At 38.7% G+C, this 23,165-nt stretch overlaps 1 pseudogene; it reads right to left on the reverse strand.

Annotated features, from left to right (window-relative positions):
* Positions 1–10,770: 10,770 nt before the first annotated feature.
* Positions 10,771–22,725, reverse strand: LOC115832286 (annotated as a pseudogene).
* Between the last annotated feature and the right edge of the window lie 440 nt (positions 22,726–23,165).

Raw genomic sequence — 23,165 nt, forward strand, 5'->3', positions numbered from 1 at the left:
TGCATTACTTCTAGCTCAGTCTTTTCTTTCTTCAGTTGCAAACAATTCTGGTGATTTTCTTTCAACATTTGCACAAGTAATTTTTTAAAAAATTATTAAAAGTTACCATTTCCACACTTACTGTCAAAGGTTTCCTCACAAAAAGACACCAAGGTTGAAGTTATTTGCATTTCTGCAATAGAACTCATACTTTAAATATGTATCAGAGACTACCCAGTACTTCGTAGGTTGGCTTTTCTCATTTAGATTTCCAATTGAAGTGGGAGCAGTGCTATCTGTCACACAGTCATAGTGAAGGCCATTGTGGGGGGCTTCAGGCACAATGTCATCTCCATTACCACCTTTAATTATTTTATTTTAAGTTGATCTCAATTTCCCTTTTGCATATTCCCACTAGTATCAAGCCATGGTGGAGCAAGATGCCTCAGTTTCTATATCTGCAAAATGTGAATCATTAATAGAATTGTGAGTATTAAATGAGTTAATATGGGTACAGTACTTAGAACAGTATCTGTACAAAAGGAGCAGGATTGAAAATAAAAGAAAGAAACAGAACAGTTTCGGTCACATAATAAACTCTCAATAAATGTTAGCCATTCTATTATTATTGTTGTTATCATTAATTTATCCACCAGTCCATATACCTGAAAGAAATACAATTTTAAAACATGTGTACCATTTTTTAATAGTAAAACCTTTTTTAAAAACCATATGTCAACTAAAAAATGACAGAGTTCATAAATTTCAACCCTCATAAGTGTTGCAGCCTGCAGGGTGGCCATTCTGACATGCTGGGAAGCATAGTCTCCAGTCAGAAGCTGGAAACAGACACTCTGAAGGAAGGGCAAAGAGAACAGGAATTTATGCTTAGCAGGGTGGCCAAACATACATATTCAATCAGCTATAGGAGGAGTCATGAATATTTATGAAAGAAGAAACAAAGTGCATGTGCAGTTCAGCTTTATGTCCCTTCATGGGGACCACATACAAAAAAAAGCAGCATTAGCATGATCCAAGGGTGCTCTCTGACATCGAATGTAAAGCAGAGGACACAAAAACCCTCACTGTGCATTCTGGGTGGACTGGCCAGAACCACTCCATGGTCGGTGGGGCAGCATCAAGTGACTAGTTGTTATCAGTGAAACGGCTAGTTTCTGTTGTACTCTTAGGGGAGAGTTAGCCAGGGAGAAAGTGTAACAAGCCATATCTGACCTCTCATACAATCATGGCTGAGAACTTAGTTTTCAAGGTTACTCCGATCCCCTTGGCCAAGAGATGGTCTGTTCAGTCAGTTGTAGGGCTTAGAATTTTACTTTTATTTTTCACATACTTTCTGCTAGTTAGGGCTAATTGAAAAATCACTGTACAGAAAAACAGAACTCAGTAGAACTAAAAAAAAATTTTTTTTTTTTTTTTGAGATGGAGTCTTGCTCTGTCACCTAGCCTGGAGTGCAGTGGTACAATCTCAGCTCACTGCAACCTCTGCCTCCTGGGTTCAAGCAATTCTCCTGCCTCAGCCTCCCAAGTAGCTGGGATTACAGGCATCTGCCACCGTGCCCGGCTAATTTTTGTATTTTTATAGAAATGGGGTTTCACCATGTTGGTCAGGCTGGTCTCGGACTCCTGACCTCAAGTGATCCACCCACCTTAGCCTCTCAAAGTGCTGGGATCACAGGCGTGAGCCACCTCACCCAGCCAGTAGAATTAAATATTTGAACAAGCACAAAAGTGTTGGGAAATTGAACCAACTTGAGAAGCCAGAAAATAAAAACAAAAATTTTTTTAAAGTACTGCTCAGAAAAATGACACGCTTGTTTTTCCAAATTACTGGCTATGTTGGTTTCCACAGACTGGCCAAGAAAGCACATGTCCAGGGAAGTCATATAGATCCAAAGAGCCCTACTAGAAAGTGTCTGAATTACCTTTTCCTGCTAAAGTAGTTCATGATACCTTTGATTGGCTGTACAACTAATAACACCACATTCCCAAAATACATACAAAATAAGTTTCCTAATAACTTGCTATGCAGGAAAATGTTCCTTGTTCTAGATTTTCATAAAATAATATGAAATTTAGTGACAGAAAACAGTTTAACAGATTTTGCTTTTGCATCTGACAAAATTTTTTAGTGACTTTGAGCTGTACTTTTAGTTTTTCTTCTTTTATGAAAAGGATAATATATGCTTGTAAAAATTTAAACATAAGATTATATAAAGAAAAAATAAGTCTTCCATCTCCACTCCCAAGAAACACATACTTATCAGTGTGGTATGTATCAATAGCCAATAGCTATATAGATACCTTCATATATACACAAACATACATATTCTTGTATGTATAGAAAAAAACTATATAGACAAGTGAGCCATTCTATAAGATCTATCAAGAATTTGCTTTCTTTACTCAAAAGTGTATTACAGCTATCCCTCCATGTCAGAATAAATAAAACTTCAAAAGTATAAAAATCCAAAAAGGACTTTTATCTTCAAGTAAAATTAACACTCCAAGGTAAAAAGACCATGTTTATTCTAACCAGAATTACAAGAGAAATAACTTTCTTTTCTAAATCAGAATTTAACCTCAATGACAAATTATCTCCTTGAGTAGCTCAGTGAGGTTCTTGGATATAATTGGGGAATAGAATCTTCTAGTCCTAGCTATCAGATAATCTCAGTTATCTAATTTCTTCATGCTTCAAGTAAAATTGCACAATAATTTGATCACTAGCCCATAGTCAATCTAAACTTGGATTTTACAAAGGCTTGGTTTGTTGCTCACATATCAGAACTGGAGAAGTAGTCGGAGAGTAAGAAACGCTGATGGTTTCGCAAGCCAGAATGCAGACACGAGCAAGTCTGACATGGGAGCAGGCAGGCTGCAAGCAACTATACAAACTAGAAAAAAGAAAAAAGCGAAGTTGACGCATAGGGCATGACTGGTCGGGTTAACAGGTAAATCAAAGAGCAATGAGACTGGGTTCAACAGAAAGATTGTATGAAGCAAAAATACAAGCAAAAAGAAATGCATACACATGTTTATGTTAGATAGCTTTTTTTTTTTTTTGCAATTATTTACTACCCTCTTCCCTCTAAAAGAATGACAAACTATTGTCATGTGACTTGCATTCCTCCTTCAGGGAAAGTATACCTTCTCATTTAATTGACATTGGCCTTGCCTACTTAACATAAGTTTTGATCAGTGGAATGTGAGCACCCATTATGTATGCCACATCTAAGCAGAAGCTTCATGAAACATCAGGAGCTTCTTCCATGGCTCTTGGACTTTCCTTATGCCACACGAGTGGGAATGTCCATATAGGTACTTCTTTAACCTGGGTTCCAGAATGAGAAGATACTTGGAGCAAAACCACATCCAAGCACAGTCTATATGCCATGTGAATGGGAAATATTAATAAATGTTTTGTTGTTGCAGGTCTCTGAGATTTTGTTACTACAGCAAGTTGACATACAGAAATTGGTACCTAGACGTGAGGTGCTGCTATCACCAAAATATACGGCCCTATATTCAATACCTGACAGAGAGTGGCATGGAAACTATTATCAGGGGCTGGAAAAATGGTGACCCATGTTATACAGGGATAAAATATTTGGTGAAACTGTCACCTACAATACCTTAAACAGGTAAGAAATCTAATGAACATGGACATAAATATGGGAACAAAAGACATTGTGGAGGGGGGTGTTTTGAAAACTACCTATCAGATACTATGCTCACTACTTGGGTGATGGCATCCATACTCCAAACCTGAGCATCAAACAATATTCCCATGTAACAAATCTGCACCTGTACCCTATGTACCTAAAACAAAAGTTGAAATAAAAAAATAAAATAAACCTAAAGAATATACAGCTTCAGGTGAAGAAACTGAAGAACAAAATGTTACTAGTGTATTTGGTCATTACTAGCTGTGTTTAACAAGATTGTACAAGAAGGGAACTCAGAAAAAGAACTGGCCTACTTATAAGCAGGGATTCAAGGGAAAATAGAGAATCCAGAGATCCTAGAAGTTGCTGACCTGAAAGCTGCAACTGTTTCTCATCTCAATTTCAGATGAAATTAAAAATAGTCTTGCAACAAAGGCCAATTAAAACTCAATACCGGGGCAAAGAAATGGCTCAGTAAAAAGAATGTGACTCCATGAAAGCCTGACAAGCACAAAGTACGATTGACAAAAAGAACAAAAATCAAACAGATTTTCGGAGACAGTTGTGCTATCAAAAGTACCACTATCCTAGGTTTTTAAAAGACTGTAACTTAATAAAAACAATCTTTGGGCTGAAGTCACCTGGAGACTTGACTGGACTGGATGGATCACTCTGTCTGGGATCAGCTGGGACTCTGGAACCACTGAATCACTCAAATTCTCCCTCCCCATCTCCTGGCTGAATCAATCTTTCTCCTTTCCCCTCTTCCAATAGTCTCAGGCCCTTCTCTCTACATAAGGTTTCTCCACATGCTCTTTCCAGCAGGACTGCCAACCTTCTTACATGGTGGTGTAGGTCTTCCAAAAAATGCAAAAGTGTAAGCTTCCAGGTTTTCTTAATGCTTAGGATCTGAACTAGTATAGCATCACTTCTATCACATCCTATTGGTTAAAGTAATCAAAGTCAACCCGGATTCAGCATGAGAGAGTTCTACACAAAGGCATGAATAGCTGGAAGCATGGTTTATCGGGGGGCCATCATTAGAGACCAGATACCACAATGCACAATAAATAAATATTTATTGAATAAACTAATGAATGGTAATCCACTGTAACAGACCACATTCTTATTTATGGTAGAGATGGGCATACATGGTTTAAAATGACCACCCTATTTTTATGATCAAACAGCAATTTATAGAGCCATGATTTTCACACAATACTATTCCAAATACTTACCAAAAAACGAAAACAAACCAAAAATAAATGTTTTGGTAAGATTAAAACAGAAAGGCTCCATTTAAAAATTTTTATTTTATATGATTGTTGCAGTTTTTATAGAAGGACAAAAAGTTAAATGTGAGGAAGTGGTTGGATAGACAACAGTCATTAAAAGTGTATGAATCTGGCCAGAACCCCACATAAAAGTAGGAAAATCAGATTTTGGGAAACCAGGACCCATGTTTTAGCCCCAGTTTTGAGGACTAACACTAACTGTTTGACTTTGGAGAAGTTTCTGGGCCTCAGTTTTCTCAACTTTAAAATGAGCAATCCCACTACTGGGTATCTACCCAAAGGAAAAGAAATAATTGTAACAAGAAGAAGCCTGCATCTGTATGTTTATCACAGCACTATTCACAGTAGCAAAGATATGGTCAACCTCCACCAATGGATGACTGGATAAAGAAAATGTCAGCCAGGCGCTGTGGCTCATACCTGTAATCCCAGCACTTTGGGAGGCTGAGGTGGGCAGATCACAAGATCAGGAGTTCGAGACCAGCCTGGCCAGAGACCAGCCTGACCAACATGGTGAAACCCCGTCTCTACTAAAAATACAAAAATTAGCCGGGTGTGGTGGCAGGTGCCTATAATCCCAGCTACTTGGGAGGCTGAGGCAGGAGAATTGCTTGAACCTAGGAGGCGGAGGTTGCAATGAGCCAAGATCACGCCATTACACTCCAGCCTGGGTGACTACAGCAAGACTCCAACTCAAAAAAATAAAAAGAAAATGTCATATATATACACAATTGAATATTATTCAGCCATAAAAAAATCATATCTTGTGCAGCAACATGTTTAAAACTGGAGGCAATTAACTATAATGAAACAAGTAAGACACAGAAAGACAAATACCTCACGCTGTCACTTAAAAGTAGTAGCTAAATAACGTATTCACATGGGCATAGACTGTGAAATGATAGACAAAGGAGACTTGGAAAAGAGGGGGAGAAAAGAAGGTGGATGATGAGAGATTACTTAATGGGTACAGTGTATGTTATTTGGGTGATGGATACCCTAAAGCCCTGACTTCACCAATATGTAATCTATGCATGTAACAAAATTTATACAAATTTTAAAGAACAAAAATAAAATAAAATGAGAGTGTGGGAACTGTAAGTTTTCAAACATTTTCTAACCTTTGTACACTTTATTTGAAAGTAGTTTTATACTTAGGAGTAGGGAGGAAGGATATGGAGGAGTAGGGAAGGTGTCCCACTCCTCCTCAATCAGAGTGGTTCTGTTTTTGTTTTTTTTTTTTTTGTTTTTTTTTGGAGGAGGGCTGAATTTAAACAAGTGGTTCTGCAAATAAAATATATTCGAAAATGAGAGATCTGGCCCAACCCCTCACGTTTTATAGATGAGGAAATACTGTCCTTTTCTGCACTGAAGCCCCTTACCTCTGTCTTTCATACAATCCCTGACTCACATGATGGCGCCCCACTCTGACTTGCCTTACTCTCATAGTATTATGTGTTTACATAAAGCCCCACTTTGTGGGGAATGAGAAATTCAAGCTGAGGAAATGCATGAAATTGTGATTTCAAACTCAAGTTGATCATAATGATCACAAAGTGAAAAATGCAAAGAAGAAAATTTGATTCTAAATTCTAATCTATGTTAATATTTTAGAAGAATGTGATGAGGAGGAAGAATAAGCAAAACATAGATGCTCAAAATTATTCTGTATTATACACAACATATTGTAGGACACAAGGGTTCAATTCAAAAAATTATTCTTCTTGAAAAATAAATGGTATGTTGTTTCCCACAAGACCTACTGACTAGAGGTTTACATCTGGGAAGTACTTCACTCACTAGTCTAAAAAAATTTTAAGAATGCAGGATCTAACAATGTTCCACTGCTTTCTGAAGAGTTCTCTCTGTACCTTCCGTAACACACAAATAATTGCCAAGTTAACTAATCTCACATTTTCACTTTAATTAAATGAAACAACACTTTGTCCTTTTAGATCCTTATGAAGATATGAATTAGAATTGCCTATGCTAAAAGTGATCAGTGTTCCTCTATAATCATCCAATGGTCTACATATTTTTAAATATATTTTTGTTGGTATGTTATCACCGTAACATGTCCTGGTCACTAAAGTATCCTGGTTCCTGTTAACAGTACTACAAAACAAAAACACTTACTTTTTCAGATTTCGTCACGATAGAAATCTGTTCTCTGATTAACATGAATCCTTTTCCTACTGGATATTTAATTCAAGTGTAGGAGACATTTTCAGACTAACAACTTGACAACTGTAAAGAGTTGTAAAAGTTAATTATTATTTCCTCTGCTCTGTCAGGGTACACCTAATTTAGATGGAAGTGCACTCAAAGAGTAATTTCCTTAGAGATTCTCATCTTTCACAAAGTAGGTGTTGCACAGATATAGTGCCCGTATCAGTTAGGGTTTCAGCAGATAAGCAGTACCACTGTGATTGATGTGAATAAGGAATTTATTACAGGAATTAGGCCTTCCACAATTTGGGGAGAAGTTGAGGAGATAAAGGTCGAGAAAGGGACAGTTAAATGATCAGAGGAAAATCAGTAAGACCACAAAGCAGAACTAGTGAAGACGACTATGGGAGGTTGTTGGAGTTAGAGAAAAAAAATTATTCCGACACTTGTTAAACACAGGAAGAAAGATGTTACTGAAGAAGAGACTACTGCGATGAGAGTTTTGCAGTAGGGAGAAAGATTGAGCTCAACTATAAATACAACAAGGTCAAGTGGAGCTTACAGCTAAGGAGCAGGGTGGAAGCTCAGTAGATGGAAAAGCACTAAGAGGGAACGCCAGGTGTAAGAGGCGATTCTGGCCAAACCAACTTAACAGGATACTTGCTGAAGGCAGGCCAGGGGATTAGATATCAAAGCTGAGGTGTGAGGAATTTTATCAGATACCAAGGGTGGGAGATTTTTGCTAAACTAGTTTAGCACAATTCTTGCTAAAACTGCACTAAGTGGATCAAAGACAGAGACCAAGTTTAGGGCCTAGTCGAGAAGACAGTTTAGAGGAGCCTGACTCAAGTCTGGTCAAAGGATCTTTGTTAATGGCTCTGCATCTGGTGATGGGCCTAAGGTTGTTGTAGATCAGCAGAGCAAGTACTTGGAAAGAAAGCTGCAAGCCAAACAGAGAAAGCAATGACAAGCCTGTGAGGGTAAACTGGTACCTGTGTTTGTTTCTCCCCATTTCAAAGCTGGATGATATGAATGGCCTGAAAAACCTAGGCCCTTTCCCCTCAAAGCTCCACACAGTCCTGGCCCAAGACCTAGAGAAGCTATAAAAGAATACGTGGCAGGAGTTGGAAGAGCTGTTGTCCCACCACACAAAAGTGAGCCAACAGATTAGTTACAAGTATAATTTGTAACTGGGGCCCTGAACTGACCTTCCAAATGTAAAAGTTTCTGCCTGACCCCTTTTGAATCTCAGACAAATTTCTCTTGTGACCAGCCCTGAGGACTATACAGAGAATAATTTGGAAAACGCAGTTCCAGCTTAGCTAAATTGGCACAGTATAAAATCCCCACCACACCCAAAAGTCCCTTTATGTAAATTCATCCTAAAATGGATTTAAGCCTCTCAGAAATAATATATATTCAATAATAACACCTATCACAATAAAGTATTTTATTTATTGCATTCATTTGCAAACTTTCTTCCTGCTTTTATTTCTTTACAGGAAACATTGCTATCGGCAAAGAGATACTTATTTTGTTCTAAGGTAAACATAAAGCAACATTCAACACATTATTTTTAACTACAATTTTTTAAATGGAAATCTACTTAATATTTCTCCATTTCTACCTACCTGCCTTTTTTCATCTCAACTCTCCTCATACTATCTTCTTTCTACTTCCCGTAAGTCAAAAGTATCCAAGCTCCAAACCTGAGGGCCTTTTACTTCCCCCTGCAATATGGCTTTTATCAGTGCCACCAAGTTCTTCTGTCAGGGTTGTATAAATCCAAACTGTCATTATAAATGTGGATGGAATTCAAGTTCTTTCTCAGAGAGCTCTCTGGCCTCATGCCAATTAGGATAGGAGGTACATCACCTAATTCTACATATTTGCAAACCTAACTGAGCTCTGAGACTGGCAACATCCTTAGTATACTCTTAGAATCCCTACAGATGTCTCTGCCCTTATCAGATAATTCCTTCAGGGAGAGAATAACAAGCTCAGCTTTTTCTGAAGCCCTCCCTGGGCCCCCACAGGCACTCTTTCCTACACAATACTGGCACTGGGCTCCATGAGGCGTGCATTCTCCCCGACTTACCAGATGCATTAAGAGTAAGCCTGGGCACTTAGCAGATTTAATGGAACCGTCTGGAAATCATTGTTTGTCAATATGTTCCCCTCACTCTGAGAACTCTGATAGGACATCTTCACAGGAGGCATATGCTAATATCTTTTTTATTTCATTTTATTTTGAGACAGGATCTCACTCTGTTGCTCAAACTGAGTGTAGTAGCATAATCACAGATCACTGCAGCCTTGACCTCCCAGGCTCAAGCAATTCTCCTGCCACAGCCTCCCGAGTTGCTGGGACTACAGGCACATACCACTATGGACAGCTAATTTTTGTATTTTTTGTAGAGATAGGGTTTCACCATGTTGACCAGGCTGGTCTCCAATTCCTGGGCTCAAGCGATCTGTGCACCTTGGCCTCCCAAAGTGCTGGGATTACAGGCTTGAGCCACTGCACCTAGCCCACTAATATCTTAACTAGCTAATATATTATTCCTATGATAATGGTGAGAAGCCACAAGGAATTGGAGCAGAAGATCCAAGTTTTGGTTCTGGTGCCAGATCTCTCTAGGTGTCAACACAGAAGGTAAAACCCACATCACAGGGCCATTGTTGTGAAGTGTAAATGAGGTAACAGATGTCTTATCCTCACCCAGAATGATTCCTGACCTAGTCCACTACCCACTATACCCTTTGGTATAGACTCAGCTTCTCCTTCTTGCATTGGGCCATATCATTTGGGTGATAGAATACCTGCAGGACTGCACAGCTGCTTCAGGGGCTGCCTCACACTACACAAAGCCACTGTTCCCTTCCACCCAGGCCCTGCTGTAGACCTGCCCCACCATGTGTCTCTTATATTTGCTGTAAGGGGGTGGGGGGGGGGCAGTCTTTCCACATTTATGATGAAGGTTTTAGGGTTTTTTTCTCCCTCTCTCTCAGTGTCCCTGCTATCCTTCCCTGCAAATTTAGCTTCATATTACTCAGGATTAGCAGAGTATCTTAATGCAGGAAGACTACATGTTATATGATACAAATATTTAACAATATTGGACATGCTTTTCTCCTTCTCTCTTTTATTTTAAGTCACCCAAGGTCAACAATTTGCTCTTTTTTCCCAAAAACATTCCTAAGGTAAGATCACCAAGTGACCTTATTTTCCCTACTTTTTAAAAAGTTGCTTTAAGTATTGTTTATAATGAAAAGCAAACACATAACCAAGCACAACTTAATGAAAATTAAAGCTAATGTCTTCCATATTTACATTTAAATTACAGAGAAATAAGTATGTGGAAGCCATCATCAATAGTGGTTGTTAGACTTATAAACTATTTTGTGCATGTAGAGACTACTGAACCACAACAGATTTTAGTTTCCTTCCTTCTCCTCCTCCATCCTGACCTATCCCCTCCCTAAGCATGCCAACAAAAGCGAGTTCAGAATCTGAAGGGCTCCTGATGAGTAGATCACACACAATAAAAAATATCAACCTTTATTTTAAAATGTTAAACTCACTACAAGCTGATCAAAAAAGATCAAATATGACTTCTCCAAACGTGCAATTTTTGAAATTAGAAATTTTGGCTTATAACGTATTTCCGAAGTGAAGATGTTGCCCATTTCAAATATTGAATAAAATCTTCTCTCTCACTCTTCTTTTTAAGACCAGAAAAGATCATTTTAGTTCCAGGGATATATTTCTTTCTTTTTTTTTTTTGAGACGGAGTTTTGCTCTTGTTGCCCAAGCTGGAGTGCAATGGCGCGATCTTGGCTCACTGCAACCTCCGCCTCCCAGGTTCAAGCCATTCTCCTGCCTCAGCCTCTCAAGTAGCTGGGATTACAGGCACGCACCAACACGCCTAGCAATTTTTTGTATTTTTAGTAGAGATGGGGTTTCACCATGTTAGCCGGGCTGATCTTGAACTCCTAACCTCAGGTGATCCACCCTCCTCGGCCTCCAAGGTGCTGGGATTACAGGCATGAGCCACCACGTACAGTCCCAGGGATATAGTTCTTTGGGTTCTCCAAATATTCCATCAGAGTCTCTTCTCCCCATACAATACCTACAAGGGTGAAGGTAAGTTTTAAGTTTGTGTAGTTACATTTGTAGGGCTCACTTTCTGATCTGACCTACATATGTGAACAAAAGATTAATCTTGGATTCAGTAGGGAGGCTATTTTAACTGAGACTTATAGATTCTGACCTAAAAGAAATTTCCAAAATTTGTCTCCACTCCTTGGCTTCTCTGTAGAAATCCAATAGTCGCATACTGTTTAGGGTCTTCTGTGGTAAACCAATGAACTACCACCAAAGATGTGTTATGCTTAAACAGTTCCTCATGCTCCAAGAATCACAGTGAGTTCCTTCTAGAAAAGGTCTTAGAGATCATGTAATCCAATCTCTAATTTTGCAGATTATTAAATGATGGTCCAAAGCTTTTCCTAAGATTACAAAGCTACCTAGAGTCAAGAATTTATGACTACTAACTCATATTTCCATGTTTTTTCTACCTATTATACCAAGCTGCCTCTATCCAGATCTCCATCAAAATCCATGATTTCAAAAATCTAGTTTTAAGACAATAGAGAAAGGTTCCTTTCTTTTCTTTCTAAAACCAGTCAAAAAGAACATGGAGAAAGAGAAACAGAAATGCTACCTTCACTTTTGATAAAACCTTTGAGGAAGCACCTGTTACAATTGTTATAATTAGAAGCCTACCAAGGACATGAAACCCAGACCAGAGTGAAATGACACCTTTCACTAAGCATCTCTCCAAAGTATGTGACACACTCTGAAAGGCAAAGGCATAAGCCTTTGTTTAGCTCAAAAAGAATAGGATATATCAGCTGGCCATGAAAGTCTTCTTAAATTCAGTTTGACACCATGGAGGACTATGGGAGCCAGGATGAATGAAGAAAACATAAATACGTCCTCTTTGAAAGAAGCACTCTAACTTATACTATAAGGTACAAGAGAAACTGCAAAGGTAACATAACCCCAGGCCTGCCAGTCTTTGCCAGCTGAAGTAAAGAGCCAAATAACAGCCCCACCAAAACATAAACCCATACACGCTCAGGCATATGTTATCTCTAATATAACTATGGGTAAGGAAGACATCAAAACTAACCGGAAAACTCAGACCATCATCCTTATTTTCCTTCTGCAAATAACTAGTCCAAAAAGATTATCTTCATCAGAAGATGGGTAATAATCAAAAATAACCAGCACAAGAAAGTACTGAAAATACACACAATACACACAGTACACACACACACACACACACACACACACGCCACATAGATACACACAGCAGAAAGGAATATGAAAAACAAAAGTTAGGCCAGGCATGGTGGCTCACACCTGCAATCCCAGCACTTAGGGAGCCTGAGGCAGGTGGATTGCTTGAGCTCAGGAGTTCAAGACCAGCCTTGGTGATGTGGTGAAACCCCATCTCTACAAAAAATAGAAAAAAAAATGGCCGGGCATGGTGGTGCACGTCTGGGGTCCCAGCTACTCCGGAGGCTGAAGTGGGATGATCAATTGAGTCCAGGATGTCAAGGCTGCAATGAGCTGAGATTACACCACTGCACTCCAGCCCGGGCAACAAAGTGAGAGCCTGTCTCAAAAAACAAAAACGAAATGTTAAATGAAAAATACACATCAGAAATTATGTATTAATAAATAGGCAGATGAAAATCATAGCCATATTTCCATGGCTTCAAAAAAGGCCTTTATGAATTAAGGGCTCAAAGTAGAGTGTTCTAGTCTATTTTCACACTGCTGTAAAGAAATACCCAAGACTGGGTAATTTATAAAGGAAAGAGGTTTAATTGTCTCACAATTCCACATAGCTGAGAAGGCCTCAAGAAACTTACCATGATGGTGGAAGGTGAAGAGGAAAAAAGCACCTTCTTCACAAGGCAGCAGCAGAGAGAAGCAAGAAAAGGAGGAATTTCCAAACGCTTATAAAGCCATCAGATATTGTGAGAACTCACTATCATGAGAACAGCATGGGGGAAACTGCCCCCATGATCCAGTCACCTCCCTCCAGGTCCCTCCCTCCACATGTGGAGGTTATGGGGATTGCAATTCGAGATGAGATTTAGGTGGGGACACAGAGCCAAACCATATCACTCCACCCCTGACCCCTTCCAAATCTAACATCATTTTTACGTTGCAAAACCAACCATGCCTTCTCAACAGTCCCCCAAAGTCTCAACTCATTTCAGCATTAACTCAAAAGTCCATAGTCAAAAGTCTCACCTGAGATAGGTAAGTCCCTTCCTCCTATGAGCCTGTAAAATCTAAAGCAAGTTATTTACTTCCTAGATACAATGGGGATATAAGCAATGGGTGCATACACCCATTCCAAATGGGAGAAATTGGCCAAAACAAAGGGGCTACAGGCCCCATGCAAGTCCGAAATCCAGCAGGGCAGTCAAATCTTAAAGCTCCAAAATGATCTCCTTTGACTTCATGTCTCACATCTGGGTCATGCTGATGCAAGAGGTGGGTTCCCATGGTCTTGGGCAGCTCCACCCCTGTGGCTTTGCAGGGTACAGCCCCGCTCCTGGCTGCTTTCACAGGTTGGCATTGAGTGTCTGTGGCAAAACAGGCACACATGCAAGCTGTTGGTGGATCTACCATTCTGGGGTCTGGAGAATGGTGGCCCCCTTCTCATACTCCATTAGGCAATGCCCCAGTGGGGACTCTGTGATGGGGCTCCAACCCCACATTTCCCTTTCACACTGCCCTAGCAGAGGTTCTCCATGAAGGCTCTGCCTCTATAGCAGACTTTTGCCTGGACATCCAGGTGTTTCTACACATCCTGTGAAATCTAGGCAGAGGTTCCTAAACCTCAATTCTTGACTTCTGTGTACCTGCAGGCCCCACACCACATAGAAGCTTTTCAGGCTTGGGGCTTGCACCCTCTGAAGCAACGGCCTGAGCTGTACCTTGCTCCCTTTTAGCCATGGTTGGAACGAGTGGCTAGGAAGCAGGGCACCAAATCCCAAGGATGCACAGAGCACAGAGCAGCAGTGGGGCCCTGGGCTTGGTCCACAAAACCATTTTTCCCTTCTAGGTCTCAGGCCTGTAATTGGAGGAGCTGCCTTGAAGGTTTCTGACATGCCCTGGAGACATTTTCCCCATTGTCTTGGTGCTTAACATTGTCTTGGCAATTAACTCCTTGTTACTTACAGAAATTTCTGCAGCCAGCTTGAATTTCTCCCCAGAAAACAGGTTTTTCTTTTTTTTTTTTTTTTTTTTTGAGATGGAGTCTCACTGTCGCCCAGGCTGGAGTGCAATGGCGCGATCTCAGCTCACTGAAAGCTCCGCCTCCTGGGTTCACACCATTCTCTTGACTCAGCCTCCAGAGTAGCTGGGAGTACAAGCACCCACCACCAAGCCCAGCTAATTTTTTTTTTTTTTTGTATTTTTACTAGAGACAGGGTTTCACTGTGTTAGCCAGGATGGTCTCAATCTCCTGACCTCATGATCCGCCCACCTTGGCCTCCCAAAGTGCTGGGATTACAGGCCTGAGCCACCGCGCCTGGCCCACGTTTTTCTTTTCTACCACATGGTTGGGCTGCAAATTTTCCAAACTTTTATGCTCTGTTACCTCTTGAATGCTTTGCTGCTTAGAAATGTTTTCTACCAGATACTCTGAATCATCTCTCTCAAGTTCGAAGTCCCATAGATCTCTAGGGCAGGGGCAAAATGCTGCCAGTCTCTTCGCTAACGCATAGCAAGAGTGACCTTTACTGCAGTTCCCGATAAGTTCCTTATTTTCATCTGAGACCACCTCAGCCTGAACTTCATTGTCCACATCACTGTCAGCATTTTGGTCAAAACCATTCAACAAGTTTCTAGGAAGCTCCCAACTTTCCCGCATCTTCCTGTCTTCTGAGCCCTCCAAATTGTTCCAACATCTGCCCATTATCCAGTTAGCCATAGTTGAAACTGGTGTGGCACATTTTGTTGTTTTTTTTTTAAGACAGAGTCTTGCTCTGTCACCTAGGCTGTAGTGCAGTGGTGCAATCTCAACTCATTGCAACCTCCGCCTCCGGGGTTCAAGCAATTATCTTGCCTCAGCCTCCTGAGTAGCTGGGACTACAGGTGCATGCCACCACACCCGACTAATTTTTTTGTATTTTTAGTAGAGACGGGGTTTCACCATGTTAGCCAGGATGGTCTTGATCTCCTGACCTCGTGATCCACCTGCCTTGGCCTTCCAAAGTGCTGGGATTACAGGTGTGAGCCACCGTGCTCGGCCATCTCTTACACATTTTTAAGTATCTTTACAGCAGTGCCCCAAACCCCTGGTACCAATTTACTACACTAGTCCATTCACACTGCTATAAAGAAATACCCGAGACTAGGTAATTTATAAAGGAAAGAGGTTTAACTGACTCACAGTTCCACATGGCTTGGAGCCCTCAGGAAACTTATAATCATGGAGAAAGATGAAGGGGAATCAAGGTACCTTCTTCACAAGGTGGCAGGAGAGAGAAGTGTGAAGGAGGAACTTCAAACACTCATAAAACCATCAGATCTCATGAGAACTCAATGACTATAACAAGAACAGCATGGGGGAAATCACCCCCATGATCCAGTCACCTCCCACCAGGTCCCTCCCTCGACATGTGAGGATTATGGGGATTATAATTCGAGATGAGATTTGGATGGGGACACAGAGCCAAACCATATCACAGAGCTACAAAGACGCTAGTAGAAAATGATAAAACAGAAACATATAAATGACAGCAAAAAGGGACAATGCTGCTGCTAGCACAATCAGACTTCAAAATACTGATAAAAATGAAATGGAAAAAATAGTTTTAAATGATCACTCTAGCTATCAGCTCTAAGGTCAAATGACAGATACAGAAGATACTCAGACAAAGGAGATACAAGATCTGCACAACCAGTGGCCCAAGTAAGATTTTTAAAAAACAAATGAAATAGAGTAAAACTATTACAACATACAATTCAAGAAAACTTTCAAAACTAAAGGCACTGAATCTATCAATTGGAAGAATACAACATATCCCAGGAGATACTGAAATTGATCAATCAAGGCCTAGTTATAGCCTAGCAAATTTGCTAACTCTCAATAAGACTTTTACTGAAACATAGGGGGAAAAAATAAAATAAAAAACCAAGTAACTCATAATGGAAAGCCATCAGGCTGGTTTCATATTTCTCCAAACAATAATTCAACATAAAGCATATAAAATCCTGAGCAACTAAAATGTCTCCCAATAATTTTACAACCAAATTATCATTCAAGTGTAATAACAATCCCCAACTGTTTTTAAACATCCAAAAACTGGGACAACATAGTTCTGGTAATACTTTCTTATTGTTATAATGAATAGAAAACCATCCACTAACCAAAAGATAAATGAAGATAATATGGTAAAATCTGGAAACACTCACTGGTACTATTTAAATGTAGAGCAAACACTAAAAACAACTGTGGTAATTATGGTTACATGGGGTGTAAATGACATATGGCATATCAGAGTAGAAATAACAACATACTTAAGTGGTAAGACTTGGAGACTATGAAAAATGGGAGGTTGTATAAATATTTTGGCTTTCTCATCCTTCATAGTGGAGGATAAGCAGATGTTGCTTAATGTAGATCAATCTAATTGTAGAGGCACATGGATATTCTTTAAAGTATAAATATGACTATTAAAATTATCAAAAAGAATAATATTGCCAAATAAATTTAGTTGGTAGAGGGACAGCAATAGGAGAATGTAGGAAAAGTGAACATGCATAATTTCCTTACCACACACAATGGTAAATATTTCTTTTGAACTATTTGGATTTTTGTATAATGTAAGCATTTCAAAATATTTTTGAAGTTATTAATACATTTATGATTCAATGTGTTCCTACTGCATCCACTAACAAAATTTGACATGACAATAAGCAAAAGATAAAGACTTAAATCTCTAATAAGATAGTTTAGCTAATATGCTAATCTCATGATACGATTTCTTTAAAGGCCCAAGAAAACGAGGGTTTGTATCCTAGTTCCACCATTTATTAGCATAGAATCCTGGAAAAATCATGAATTAATTCAAACAATTTGTTTCTAAAACCCACTTCAATGATCATTGCCCAAAAATGCAAGTGGCACTTCAATGCACTATAAAGACATTATTCTCAAAAGAAAAATTTTATCCATTTACTGATGTTTTTAAAAATACAGTACGGCCAGGCACAGTGGCTCACGCCTGAAATCTCAGCACTTTGGGTGGCCGAGGCTGGCAGATCATCTAGGCCAGGAGTTCAAGATCAGCCTGGCCAACATGGTGAAACCCCGTCTCTACTAAAAATACAACAACAGCAAAAAAAATTAGCCGCATGTGGTGGCGCACACCTGTAATCCCAGCTACTCTAGAGGCTGAGGCAGGAAAATAGCTTGAACCTGGGACGCAGAGGTTGCAGTGAGCCAAGATCACAACACCGTACTCCAGCCTGGGTGACAGAGTGAGTGAGACTCCATCTCAAAAAAAAAAAAAATTAAAGAAGAAAGAAAAACACAATATATATGGCTCAACATCACCAATCATTAGGGAAATGAAAACCAAAACCACATGAGATAGCACTTCAAACCCATTAGGACGGCTGTTATCACAAAAACAGAAAATAAGTGTTGGTGAGAAGTTGGAGAAATTAGAACCCTTGTGTATTCTAATTCACAATGGAATTGTGGAAACATAAAATGGTGCAACCACTGTGGAAAATGATATGGCTGTTCTTCAAAAAATTAGACAGAATTATCATGGGATTCAGCAATTCCACTTCTGGGTATATACCCAAAGGAATGAAAACACAGGCTCGACAGATATTTGTACACCCATGTGCATAGTAGCATTAGTCACAAGAGCGAAAAGGTGGAAGCAACCCAAGTCTCCATCAATGGATAAATAGATAAACGAAATGCTATCTACATAGAATATTATTCAGTCTTTAAAAAGATAGAAATTTCAACACGTTACAACATAAATGAACCTTGAAGACATTATGCCAAGTGAAATAAGCCACTCACAAAAGGACCAATACTGTATGATTTGATTCCACTTGTATTAGGTACCTAGGGCAGTTAAATTCATAGACACAAAGCAGAATGTCAGTTGCCAGGGGCTATTCAATGGGTACAGAGTTTCAATTTGAGAAAATGAAAATGTTCTGGAAATGGAGGGTGGTGATGGTTGCAAAACAATGTGAATGTGCTTAAAATGACACAGAATTGTAAGTTAAGATGGTTAAAATGGTAAATTTTATGTTATGTATATTTTGCTACAATTTAAAAAACCACATAAGATTATTGCTATAATCATGAGTTTTGTAAAACTCTATTCCATACAAGACATATGGGACAAAGAATCTTTAAAATTGAGAATTTCTGTATTCTTCTGAAAATAAAAATAGTATAATTATTTGCAACAGAAAGGTCATACACAAAAAAATAAAATATGGTTGACAAGTGCAGCACAATTTTTATTAACACTGAACTACTGACTTCCTGGTTCTTCTTAGTTATTGAAGTCTGTTTTTAGCCAAGCTGTGCTAACATATTTTTTAAATCCTTGTTTACTTTTAAGTAAACTTATTTTAAAATCCTAGTGCAATTAACATAGTAAGCTACTTATTGTTCTTATTTCATCAGCAGAACTAACAAATAATAATATTATACCGTCAAATTAGTCACAAATATTACTTAAATAATCTGATTTAGGGAAATTTTATTTCTAATTCTTAAATAATATTAAAATCGAGCCTTATACAGCTTTCAACCATTGGCAACAATCTATGTAATAAAAGGCATATTTGGTATAAATTTTAATATTATTTCAAATCAATGCTATTAAGGAATAAATTCCTCAAACTACTGGCAGTTAGAGGAACAACATTGGCTTAAGACTGCTCTACAAATTAGAATTTCAAAAATTGTGCTTATAACAGGATAATAATAATAAAATGACTCTATAGAGAAATACTACTTTAAAAATTAAAAAGCTATATAAATTCTAAGAATGAAGATGAGTTAAAAACTGATCTATTCAGTAGTCTATCAACTGAGAATCCTATTGCAATAACTGCAATGCAAGTTTAATACTACCTGCCCAGAGTAAGCACAGACTCCTCAGCCCCTTTTGCTTCAGACACCAGCTGCAAGCTCAGGGGCCCCCAAGCCACCCAAACTTCCAACTAACTGGCTACAAATTTGGGGGTTCCCACAACCTCATCAACTTCAATAATTTATTACTAGAACAACTCACAGAAATCAGGAAAGAACTATATTTACAATTATAGTTGTATTATAAAGGATACAAATCAGGACTAGTCAGGGGAAGAGACCCATAGGGTGACAGCTGGGAGGGTCCCAAATGACAAGCTTCTGAGTCATTTATCTGTGGAATCAGGTCTCATCACTCTCCCAACACATGGATGTGTTCACCAACTAGGAAGCTCAACCAGAGTTCCAGCTGAAAGTGTCTAAAGTTTTTAATTGGGGCTTCATTACACAGGCATGATTGTGTGAATCACTGGCCATGTGACTGAACTCAACCTCCAACCCCCTTTCTGTTCCCAGAGGTCAGACTTACTCATCTAGCTCAAAGCCTTAATTATGTAATCACCTCATTGGTCCTTTCAGTTTGGTCAGCACCCATCCTGAAACTATCTGGGAGTTCACTGCAATTCATCTTATTAACATAAACTCAGGTCTTGGTCCCAGGGGCCAACTATAATAACAAACATACTCCTATCACTCTAGAAATTCCAAGGTTTTAGAGGTTCCTTGCCAGGAACCCAGGACAAAGACCAAATTATTACCAGTACCTATTACCACCATTTTTGCACATCCCAAATACAATGATATTGTGTTAATAATAAATATGCTGACATTTTAAAAGATGATAAAATACTACTGACTTGACAAATATTAAATTTTATTCAATGTACTTTTAGTATAAGTACTTTATCAATTATGTATTTATAAATTTATTTACTTAATTTCTTTTTTTTTTTTTTGAGACAGGGTCTCACTCTGTCACCCAGGCCGAAATGCAGCTGTGAGATCATGGGTCACTGCAGCCTTAACCTCCTGAGCTCAAGGCATCCTCCTGTATCAGCCTCCTGAGTAACTAGGACTAGAGGAATATACCACCACATCTGTCTAACTTTTTTTTTTGAGACAAAGTCTTGCTCTGTTGCCCCAGCTGGAGTGCAATGGCGTGATCTCGGCTCATCACAACCTCTGCCTCCTGGATTCAAGCGATTCTCCTGCCTCAGCCTCCCAAGTAGCTGGGACTGCAAGTGCGCACCACCATGCCTGGCTAATTTTTGTATTTTTAGTAGAGACGGGGTTTCACTATGTTGGCCAGGCTGGTCTTGAACTCCTGACCTCGTGATCTGCCCACCTCGGCCTCCCAAAGTGCTGGGATTACAGGCGTGAGCCACCACGCCTGGTCTAAGTGGTTTTTTTGGTTTTTTTTTGTTTTTTTTTTTAGAGATGGGGTTTCACCATATTGGCCAAGCTGGTCTTGAACTCCTGACCTCAGGTGATCCACCCGCCTTGGCTTCCCAAAGTAAAGGGATTACAGGCATAAGCCACCATGCCCAGCCATCAGCTAACTTATTTTTTGTAGAGACAGGGTCTTACTACATTGCCCAGGCTGGTCTTACAGACCAAGTAATCCTCCTGGCCTCAAGTAATCCTCCCACCTCAGCCTCCCAAAGTGTTGGGATTACATGTGTGTGCCACCATGTTTGGCCAATTATGTATTTATTTTATATGTAAAAGTAGTCCTTTATTATGAGTCTCCCCCAAATAAAGATATGTTGAGGTCCTAACCCCTGGTAACTCAGAATATGAGTTTGTCTAGAAATAGAGTCATTGCAGATGTGATTAATTGAGATGAGGTCATATTGGTGTAGGATGAGCCCTTAATCCAATATGATTGGTGTCCTTATGAGAAAATGGTCATGTAAAGACAGAGATGCACAGGGGTCATGTAATAACAAAGTCAGAGATTGGAATTATGTAGCTAGAGGCCATAACTAGAATTTCACCCATAAAAAGGAATGAAGCATCACAAGAAGTGTTGATTGCCATAAAAAATTATTAGACTTAGTTTCTCAGTACCACCTGTTGTATTCTGGGTTGTTTGTTGCAATTTTGTTGTTGTTGTTGTTGTTAAACATTTCCAGTGGGGGGAAAGGAATGAAGTACTGATACGTGCTACAATTTAGATGGGCCTTGAAAACATTATGCTAAGTGAAAGAAGTCAGACACAAAGGGTCACATATTATATGATTCCTTTTATATGATCCAATAGGCAAATCCAAAGAGACAGAATGCAGATTAGTGGTTGCCAGGGAATAGGGTTAAGGGGGAATGCAGAGTGATTACTTAATGGATGCAGGTGTTCTGGAGTGATAAAAAAGTTTTGAAAATAGGGAAAGGCGGTGATTTTACAGCATTATGAATGCACTAAACGCTATGGAATTGTACACTTTAAAACAGCTAATTATGTTATATAAATATCACTTCAATAAAAATAATAAAAAGAAATAAAAAATAAAATAAAATCCTTTCCAAATAGTAGTGACTTGAAATGCCAACCTATAAGATATGCTAGGCCCCAAGAAAAGTTTCAAATAGAGTTATACCCTATTTTGAAAAAAGCTGATATATATATAATCTCAAAAAAGCTGATATATATATATATAAAACCATATATATATTTAACAAGATTATCATATTATAATTTCCATTCTCAGAGATATTATATATATATACACACACATATATATCTCCATATGATTATAATATCCAGGAATGACAAATTGCTTTGCAAAGATAGTGTCGTTTTTTCCAACCACTTCGATCTTAACCCTAAGATACTGTCTCACTTTACCCTCTTCCCACAAACAAAAAAACATGCTGAATATACTCTTCAAACTATGTAATATTCCTCCCACTCTGCTAAAATCAATACTACAAATAGAATCACTACTGCCATTATACCACTAAAATATGATTTTTTAAAAATCTAGCTTATACTTTTTCAAGAAAAATGTATTACCTAAAATCAAATACCCCGTATAGGCAAAAACCTATGCCATACAAGATTCTTAATTCTTCTGATTAAAAGGATGATCAGTTATCCAAATGCAGGTCTTATGATATAAATCCATATTTCAGTAATATATAAAGCGTGGTCCATTTTTAACACTGCAAATTACGAAATTATTATAATGCCAAATCATATGCTTTATTCTTTCCTACAATGTATCTGGTTCTCTCCCACAACTGCTAGTTTTTACCTTTGTTTTTGTTTGCCTCTGTATAAGAAAATCCTGGTGCTTGTCCTGTTTTTCAGCCAAAGAGGCCCCAGAGATTTGGACCAGTCTTGTGTTTTTCACCTTTTTCCACTGTGTGGCACTGAGAACATTTTTGAATAAAGGTCTTCTTGCCTGTTTCAGCATCTCCCATGTTGCTCTGCAATGGAACATTAAAACCACAAACCAAAAAAATATATATATTAGATTTTCAAAGCTGGGGAGAAAAAAGAATTCCATCATTTTGGCTGAAGTGAATGCTGATGATGTTAAACAAAAACGTATCCTTTAAAGCATGCAAGCTTTAATGCATGAGTGCTCAAAAACACAGATATATTATAGCATCCAATTTCATAAAGACAATCATCTCATTAATTAGGCTTATTTTAACTTTCTAGCCACAGCTACTTCAGAAACTGCTATTGGTATCAAACGGGTTTTACTTCAGCCTTCAAAGAATTACATTAATTTATCCAGGTCAATCATATTCCTTTTCATTTCTAAAAAGGGCATGTGCAAAAGATGATGTAAAACATATAGGTCTAATTTTGCATCCCCTTATTTAAAAATAAGAATAGAACAAATAGGAAAGGT

The sequence above is a fragment of the Nomascus leucogenys genome, chromosome 22a, assembly GCF_006542625.1.
Source record: "Nomascus leucogenys isolate Asia chromosome 22a, Asia_NLE_v1, whole genome shotgun sequence".
NCBI lineage: Eukaryota > Metazoa > Chordata > Mammalia > Primates > Hylobatidae > Nomascus > Nomascus leucogenys.